Below are 9,852 nucleotides of genomic sequence, written 5' to 3' on the forward strand. Positions count from 1 at the left end.
GCTGATTCAAATTCCACCAAGAGTCTCATCTCTCTTTCTTCAATTTTATTTCTTTTACTGGACACAAGTAGAGTATTTCTACTTTTATAATTAATCCTTGTGTGAGATTTCTTCATTATTTTTTGAGTTCTTTCAAAGACCATTGCTAATGTGCTAGCTAGTCTTCCTTCATGACTGTAAATTGTTAAATCTTGAATTCGATCAATTGGTTGAAAATTTTCTAGGAAGACGGACATGAATATTACTTGGTGTGCTGGAACCAAGCATTCTTCTTCTTCATTAAAAATAGGTTGACTATTTGTAAATTTTAGGGATACATCCCTTGGATTTACATTGTCAATCATATTTTTAAATCTCTTTACTGCATCAATGAATCCTGCAGGAAACTCACTAATAATTTTTAGATCATTAAAAATTAAAATTGTATCAATTAATCTATACTGGAAAAACTGATAAGTGTCAGATGGGGAAGCATCTGGAAAGATAACCAGCTTTGTTAGCTGTTCTTTGGTAATAGGATAATATCCCAAAATTGTCCTTTTTTCTTCAGTCCAATTCAGGACTATATTAAGGGTTTCTCTGAGATTTGATCTACAGACCCTTTTCTTTTCCTTGATTTCAGCCCTTGTAGGAATGTTTCTTATTATTCCTGTTCTCTGGGTTTGAATTGGAGCTTTATCTGCTCTTTTTAGGGTTTGCTCTGGATGAAGAGCTTCATATTCCCTGAAGGATTCTTTTGCCTCTTCCAGTGTTAAAAATCCTCCTTTATGAATTATCCTTGATTGATGTGTGAATGGTGCTGCTTTTTCTCAGGCATCATATACTCCTTTCATGGGGCCATTATAAATTACATAATATTTTTTATCTTGGGTGGATTTTTTAATAATTTCAGCAATTGTTATATTTTCTGAAATTTTTTTTTCACCTGATTTGTCCACCATGCTTAGCTGGCTAAACTCTGATGGTTTCGCTTGTTGTGTTGATTTCATTGCTTCAATGGCCTTCTTGAGAGATTGGATCTGTGTTCTTATTTGCTGACAATGCTTGCATTCTTCGAGTTCTTGCTCATATTTTTGAATTTCTTGATCTAATGCGTTGTAGACGAACTCCATTCTCTTGTTAATGTATCTGCAATAACATTTTTGTCACCCTTAATATATTCAATCTTTATTGGATATTGTAACAAAAATAATTGCCATCTTACCAATCGTCCATGATTATAATCAACTTTTAAATTATATCGTATGAAACCTGTTAGGTAACTTGAATCTGTCCTTAATGTAAATTCTCTTGGTAGTAAATCAATTTTCTATTTTTTAAGAGATTTAATTGCTGCTAGAGTTTCCTTTTCATGAGTAGTATATCTCTGTTCTGTTGGAGTAAAAGTTCCTGAAATATACCTGCAAAGTAATTCCTTTAGGGAATATTTAGAATCTAGTGATTCTTTTTCTTGTTACAAACTTTTTATAGCTTTCTTAGCTTTAGACATCCTGACCAGGTTATGTCTGAAGCATCTGTTTCTACTATTAAGTAGTCGTTTTCTTCTGGAATATAAAGTTCTGGAAGTTTTTCACATAATTCTTTGACTCTTTGAATTTGCATACTATCTTTTTCTTCCCATTTCCATTCTTTTTTAGTACTTATTTTTGGAAATAAGCTTTTAGTGTATTCTGTTATATTCTTTAAAAATCCTTGATCAGAAATATAATTTATACACCCTAAAAATTTTTGTAATTGTTTTCTATCTTCTATTTTATTAGGAAATAAATTTACCTTTTCTAAAACATTTGGTTGAAGTTTTAGCTTTCCTTGAGTGGATAGAATTAATCAAAGAAACTCTATTTCTTGTTTTGCTATTCTTGCTTTCTTTTTGCTAAGAACTAATCCTTTTTCTTTACATCTTTCTAAAACTATTAATAATTTTTGAAGATGATCTTCTTTATCCTGTTTTGTAAAAATTAATATATCATCAATGTAAACTAAAACAAATTCGTTTAACTCTTATAGATTTTCTTCCATAAATCTTTGATAAATACCCGGGGCTTGTTTTAATCCGAATGGTAATACATTCCATTCATAGAGCAACACACTTGTTGATTCTTTTGTTGGGCAAGTAAAAGCAGTTAATTTCTTTGTTTCTTCGTCTAAACGAAGTTGCCAATATCCTGATTTTGCATCAAGAGATGAAAATCAAGTTGCTCCTTTGATTTTTTCTAAAATAGAATCTTTTCTTGGAAGTTTATGAGCATCACCAATAGTTGCTTCATTCATCTTATAATTAATTTCCATTCTTCGTTTTCCCTTTTAATTTCATTATTGTTTTCGACATAAAAGGCTGGAGCCGCATGAGGACTTTTACTTAATCTTATAATTTCTTTTTCCAAAAGATCTTTACATTCTAATGAGAACTCTTCTCTATCTCTTGCGGAATAAAGAATTTTATTTGGAACATTTATTTCTTTTGTAGGATCTTTTAATTTAATGCTTACTAATTCTTTATTTGTATTTTTAATATCTAAAGGATTTTCAGCGCAAATTTCATCCAAAAGTTCTTCTATCTTTATTTCAAAATTATTTTTTGGAATATTTATCTGAAAATATAAATTTAAATAACATGTTTCTAATATAGAAAATATTTTAAATTTTAAAATCTTATCTATAGTAGTAGTTGGTATTTTTATACATTTTGATTTCTGATTTATTGAAGAATCGTGTGGAGCTTTTAAAACTATATATGTTAATTCTTGAATGAATGGATGATATAGCTTTAAAAAGGTACTTCCTATGATAAAATCATTCCAGACTCTAACATATATATAGATGGAATAATGAACCTATAATTTAGAATAAATATTTCAGCCATCTCTGCTTTTTGGTCAATTTTATGTATTGATTTGTCAGCTATTCTAACTCTTAATGGTTTCTTTAATTTTTTCCAATCAAATTTTATATTTGTACTAGCAAAGCATTGTGTCGCTCCAATATCTATGAAAGCATTTATAAACTTTTCTGTTATTTTTATAGTAATAAATGTGGCATTATTGCTCAGTCTCTGAGTCTATTTCTGAGACATATTCAAAAATATAGTCTAAGTTATCATCTGATTCTTCTAATGGTTCCATGAAACAAGACTTAGCAATTTCTATTTGTTTGGTAAGGTCCTTTTTATCCTTCTTTTTTGGACATTCATTTGCATAGTGTCCTTCTTCTTGGCAATACCAACACTTGCAATTTTCTTTTTTATTTGGGCAATAGTCATTTTTTTGTCTTTTGTTTTTATTGTTATTTGGTTTTCTATTGATGTCATATAATCTCTTATAGTTCCTTTAGTATGAAACCCTATATAATTTCAGATATCTCTTCCAGACAATTCACTAAGTTTTGGATTAGTAAAGGCTTCTAATAAGAAGGAATTCAACCAGTTCTCGAAAATTTCTTTTTCATTCTTTTTACAGTCTAAATCGAGCATTCTTTCTCCTTTCATTTCCTGGATTTTAGGAACGTATTTTGATGGTATTTTTGTGTACTTTGAATCTTTATTCATAAATCCCTTTTTAAAAGCATAATTTTCAAAACCTGTTTCCCATTTAAATTGAGATTGATTATCCTTAGATGTTCCAGCTTCATTTTTTACTTGTATTGTGTAAGGCCCAGAATCTTTGAAAAGTCTTATTATGATCAAGTCTCAAATCCTACGATTATTTATAGCCTTAATTTCAGAGATTATTTTATTAAAGATAATTAAGGCAAGTTTTGATTTATTGGATTTGAGATAAGTTATGATTATTATCCAATTTTATAATTATTGGATTATTTTCCATATTTAAAGTATAAGGTTGATAGTTATGAAATAATAAGGATTTTATAAGATTTGGATTAGATAAGTAATATTTAAATATTATTACTGCTATTTTGGAAAAATGAAGAAATTAAGTATATTATTTCTAATTTTTGGATTTGAGCATTTTATTGAAAATAATTTGTGAAATTGATGAGCAAATAGTATTTTCTATATACAACTAGTGTTGGATTTAATTTGAGTTTCAATTATTATATTATACCCAATTTTATTTGAAATTACCAAATTACCCCTAAACCTAATTTTGCTTAAACCCTAACCTAGCTACCCTTTCCCCCCTGAGCCCAGCAGCCATAGCACGCACAGTTTCCTTTTGTTCTTTCTTCATGAAAGAAAGGAGCAGAAGCAAAAGAAAAACGAAATAGAGGGGAGAAGAGGGAGGCGGCGCGGTGGGTGCCACTGCCACCGTCGCCGCCGTCGCTGACTGAGGGGAGGGGAGCTCTGAACGAGAAGAGAGAGCTCGCGAGACAGGGGGAGATGGACCTGCGCCTTGCCGTCGACCCACGTCTCGCCGCCACTGCCTCCATGTCTTCCAATAGCGCCACCATCGCCGCCGTGGATCGCGACCAGAGGGGAGCACGAGATCGAGAGAGAGTGAGGCGTGGAGACGGCGTCGCGCGGAGAGGGACTCGCCGCTGCCGTCGCGCACAGCCATGTGTCGTCACTGCCGTCTGAACAGTCGCCGTCGCCCTGGGGTGTAGTCCACCACTACCGCCAGTGGAGGTCACTGCTGTGGAACGGAGGTGAGAGAGGGAAGCAAGATGAATCCTCTCCGCTTCTGGTGCTCTGGTTCACCGCCACTACCGCCGGAATCCTTGGCCGCCGCTCCTACCGTTGCTCCATTTGGGTTTTGGGTGAGTGCGCCGCCTTTGCCCTTGGAAGCCGCTGCTTGGGTCAGGATGCTATGGTGGTTGCTGTCCTTGTCAGTAGCGGGAGAGGATGAGACGCGATGATGGTGGGTGGTTCCCAGCCCTTGCTGCCGTGCCGTCAAAATCTGCCGCCATGGCCGCCGGAGCTCCGGGCTGAGTTTCTGCCACTTGAGACCCTACTGCCACCGTGTTCCACTGCCGGTAAGTTCTTTGAGTTTGGTTTCTGTTCTGTTGGAATTCCGGAAAGGTTGTTAACGCCGCGTGGTTGTTACAGTTACCGTCACCGGTGTTTTTGCTCGCGATTGTCACTTGGGGTTACTGACGGAGCCACTGCCGGGTTGATAGGGAGCTGCGGCTGCTTCGTTTTGTGATTTCAGTGAGTATTTTGATTTTTGAAAGCCCTGCGTTAGTGCTCTGTTCCGTGTAATAAAGTATTTGCGATGTTAATGGTTCTAGGAGTTAGAATCCGGTTTGCTTATGCCACTTGTAGCGGTTTCTGCTTTCGAGAGAGCAAGCCGAGTCGGGTTCTGATTGTCGGTGATTTCGGGCAGAGCGAAAAGAGTTCAGTTGACACGCTTGGGTTAAGTTTTGCTTGCTGAGGTAGGGGCGCTTTCCAAAAACTATAGTTTATTATTGGAATTATTACATATGGGTACTGATGTGAGATATTATGTATTTAGTGATTGTATCTGCCTTATGTATTATTTGATTGACTCGAATGATTATGGATGTTGGTTTGGCCGAATTGTTGTGTGGCTTGTGAAATGTAATGTTTGAAATTGATTCTTTAAAGATTTGAAATGAGTTTAATCCGTTGAGAATTGGTTTGAATTGAGTCAATTATTTTGATGATGTGGAAGATAGAATACTCTTGAAATTCAGCCTGTGTTGCTTTAATTGATTTGGTTTTGATAAATGATTTATTGCTGAACCGATTCTTTAAAGCTTTGGAAATGAGTTAAATCGGTTGATATTGAGTTGATTTTTGAAATGGCTTCCTTGAGATATGCCACTGAGGCGACTGTTGGATTTAGCTTGCTTTTGAATTGATTTCTGGTTTTGAGCTGTTGAAAAGGAATGAGAAACGGTTTAGTTGGGACCCGAAACGGGTGGCAAAAGTCCAAGTTTTAGGGGAGGTGCTGCCGAAATTTCTATAGAATCCGAGTCCTTATTTGAAATGTTAATTGGGGAATTTTGAGTTTAATGCCTTTCCTATCTATTTTGAGGATTGTGAAATTATGGCTTCTTTATTACCTTTACTTAGAGCAATTAAGAAAGCAATGAAGTTATGCTTTGAAAGAATTATTGAAAAGAGAATCATGATTTATCCTTATTTTCCAAGAAGAACAGTATGTCTTTGGGTACAAGTCATTTGAAAGAGAATTTTGCTTTGAGGCTGTTTTAAAAGGTAAAACGGGTTTATGTTTTTCTCTATTAAACACAAAGATTGTCCCTTGGGAGAGTTTTCGTGATTTTAAAAGGAATTGGATTTCGATTGATGAGCCTCATTATTTTGACGTTTTAAATAAGATTCAAAGTATCTTTTGAACTCTAGTTTAACACAACAAAAATGATTCTCTTATCAGTTTGAAACGCTTCAGATTTAATTATGGAATTGAAGCCGGTTTTGTTTAAGTAAAGGAAATGGTTTTGAAAGAAGTAAAGGTTACGTGACTCGGTTTGGCTTAGATCCTATTTTCTTACTCAAATCAGAAAGCCAATGTTTTAATAATTTTAAATGATTTTGGCGAAATGAGATATGTTATTCTCCCCTAAAGACTTGGGACTCTGCCGAGAAACTTTGTTATAAAATCCCATTGTTGAATGGATGATTTTGAGTGTTTCCAAAAAGAATCTTTAACTTGCCATGGTTATGGAAGTTTGGAAAGAGGATGCCGAGAGTGGCATTGTTTTCAAAGGGGAATTTACCTTGAGTAAAAGTGGCTTATGAGCCTAAAATGATTTGAGAAATGGGATCTTTAAAGCCAAGGCTGAAAAGAGTTGAAACTCGATTTCAAAGTGAAATGAATTGAGGAAATGATTTATGGCTTAAATGCCGACTTTATGAATTTAATGATGTTGAATGGTGGAAGTGCTGTTTTGTTGTGAGCCGGAATGGCTGTGTATGATTATACATATTGGTTGGTTTTGGATTGAACCGTGAGCCGGAATGGCTGTGTATGATATGAATATTGGCTGGTTCTGGACTGAACCGTGAGCCGGATGGCTGAGATGGATGTTGATCCATGGATGAGATTGAATGCATGTTTATGCTGAATCATTGATAAATGTGAATGTTGCACTTCCACTATCTGAGATACGAGTTTCCCTGGGTAGTAGCAGTGGCTAGCCACCACGTGCTCCAGGTCGAGACTTGATACTCTGTTGACCCTATGTCGTAAGTGTGGCCGGGCACTGTGAAAGGCCCGGATGAGCTCGCCCCCATAAATATTCACCAGTGATGGTGATGGATAAATATTCACCAGTGAGGGTGATGGATATGGATCATGATTATGATCAAGTTTATGATGAGTATAACTCGAGTTGGGGATGCACGACAGAGGGACAGTCCAATGGTTAGCTACCAGGACTTGTCGGGTTGGCTTTATAACCGACAGATGATATCATCAGCCACTAGGGACAGGCATGCATCATATGCATTTGTGTGACATTGGTTGGGTGTGCATATTATACTTGGCTTGCCTATGTGATTAATTGCTAACTGTTCTACTTGTAATAACTGTTTGTTTGTGCTTGAACTTCCCTCCTGTGTTTGCATCTGGGACTCTGTTGGATTGTGGTGATTGGTTGTTGGTTGGATTGTTTGGGCCTAGGGCTGTGGTTGAATTGAGATGGACCGATGGTTGGTTTCGGTATTGTGGTTATGGTTTGGAAATGCGTGAAAGGCTAATTTGGTTCAGCATAGATAAACCTTCTGAAATGCTTTTGAATATTGTTTAAATGAACAGTTTCTTCTTTCAGAAAAAAAAAAGATTTCAGATTTCTCTTTTATTGTAAACGGTTGTTTTTGAAAAGAGGCATAAGATGGTTATTAATCACTGGTACGGTTTATCTTCACGTATCCTATTACAGTAATTCCCAAAAACCCTCTACTGAGAACCCTTTCGAGGATGATGTTCTCACCTCCCTACATTTTTCCCCTTTCAGGATATGGGCGCAGAAGTTACGAAGAGCTTATTTAATTGTTGTTGTGATGCTCTGTATTGTTTTAGTTATGGTTTATTGTACCCTCGCCTTTATCTTGATATAACCTGTAAGAGGGATAGGAATTGTATTGGATTATGTTTGTAATATTACTTATATATATATGTATGTATATATATGGATGTACTCTTTATGAGTTTTTGTAAGTTGTATGGTATTTATGGATGTACGTTATCGAACGAACGTATTTTTGGGAGCGGCATTGCGGTTTAAAGTTTTAAACAGGCTCATATTTTAGTATTAAATAGTATAAGTGTCGTCGTAATGTCCGAGCTATCAGAGTCGCGCAGCCGGAAGTGTGAGCTCTGGTAGTTAGGGTGTTACATTATGGTATCAGAGCAGTTCTTCCTGTAGAGCCTGAGGAATGGACTGACTATGCTTCAGTTGCATACTCTGAGCGTTTGTCATGTATTAGGTCTTGTCAAATGACGAGAATTAGAGCTTTATGCACATGACAGTCTATTGATTAACGCTGTTAGTCTTGCATTGCATAATTCCTGATATTAAGTTCGGCCGGCTTAATACTAGTGAAATATGTATATGAAAGCACTGATGGGTTATCATAGATGAAATCCTAGTTTTGAATAAAGCGAATCGCGGGTTTTGGAAAAGTTGGAAACTACTTCTCGAGGCTATTCAGTTGTGTGTCTTGAATTCTGTTCGAGTTGACATGTTCTTTCATATCCTAACTTGAAGTTCTTATTTGCTAGACCTTTTGAAGAGTAATTTGATGTCTTCACTCTATTCCTCTATCCATATGTATTCTTGTTTGACCTTAAGTGCATATGCTGGTTTAAGATCTTTGTTGCATCTATCTTCCTCTGTTTGAGTTCTTCTTGATTCAAGTATTCTTTGATATGGCCTTGAACCTGTCTTAATGTGCTGTGACTTTTAACTCCGGATTCTGAGTCCATTCTTTGAGAAATTGTTGATTCAGTTTTTCTCTTACTTGACAGTGATCACAGCCAATTTTGAGATTTTATAAATTGCTGTTGATTAGATATATGCTTTTCTATATATGAGACTTTGAAATTATTTATACAGTTTAACAACTATTTCTTTCTAATACTTTGCCTGTACTTTTACTGGTTTACGCAATTGTACTTATTTTAAAAGTAAATTTTGACCTTCTAGTAATTTTACTATAGTTCCAATGGACATCTTTATTTGATTGTGTATTTGGATATTTTCTGAAATACTGGAAAGAAAGAATTTTTCGCTTTCATTCCGGTTGAGTTTCGTTTGATAAGCTTTACTTAACTTATTTTGAATTGAGTTTGGTTTAGCATACTACATAGTTTATGCCATTGTTGTTCTTTTGAAAATGTTGGATTCATAGCTTCTTCTTATGAACGGACTGGTTCCTTCTTAAGCTTTTCACCTCTATGAATGTCATACGTGATTCTGTTTTTAACTAATCTTTTACATCTTGTGAACATTACCATTGATCTTGGTTTGTCCCCTCTTGTGAATCTCATCCTTATGTGGGTCAGTTTGATTCGTTTTAGGATAGTACATTGTTTATTCTCCCATTATCTCTACAAGAGTTTTTAGTTAAAGATTTATCATTGAAGAATTACAAATGATTGAGTTGTCTTTTCTATGACTTTTGTATTCTTTTGGATCAATTTAAAACTTGTTTGATATTTCATGCTTAGTGGATCTTGTTTGAACTACTCTAATTTAAGATCCTTTCTTGCAAGGCTTGACTCCTTTTTAGTACATCTTAAACTTCTTGAATGTTCTTCTGAGATGGAGATTTCAAGAACACTTTTGGAGTATTGTTTTGGACTTTTTAAAGAAGTTTTGAATTCTCTTGTAAGAAGTTTTAAACGGAATTTATTTTCTGTTTCTTGATTTAGATTGAAACCATTGTTCAATATTGATGAAGTTAATTTA

The 9,852-nt window shown here is 35.2% G+C and overlaps 1 long non-coding RNA gene across 1 annotated transcript; it reads left to right on the plus strand.

Moving 5' to 3' along the window:
* The first annotated feature begins 4,151 nt into the window (after positions 1-4,151).
* On the plus strand, positions 4,152-8,067 carry LOC112724000 (uncharacterized). The gene is made up of 4 exons (XR_003163261.2): positions 4,152-4,929; positions 5,003-5,104; positions 5,185-5,328; positions 7,897-8,067. It is a non-coding gene; the product is annotated as an uncharacterized lncRNA (long non-coding RNA).
* The last annotated feature ends 1,785 nt before the right edge of the window (positions 8,068-9,852 follow it).

This window comes from Arachis hypogaea, chromosome 11, assembly GCF_003086295.3.
Source record: "Arachis hypogaea cultivar Tifrunner chromosome 11, arahy.Tifrunner.gnm2.J5K5, whole genome shotgun sequence".
Taxonomy (NCBI): Eukaryota; Viridiplantae; Streptophyta; class Magnoliopsida; order Fabales; family Fabaceae; genus Arachis; species Arachis hypogaea.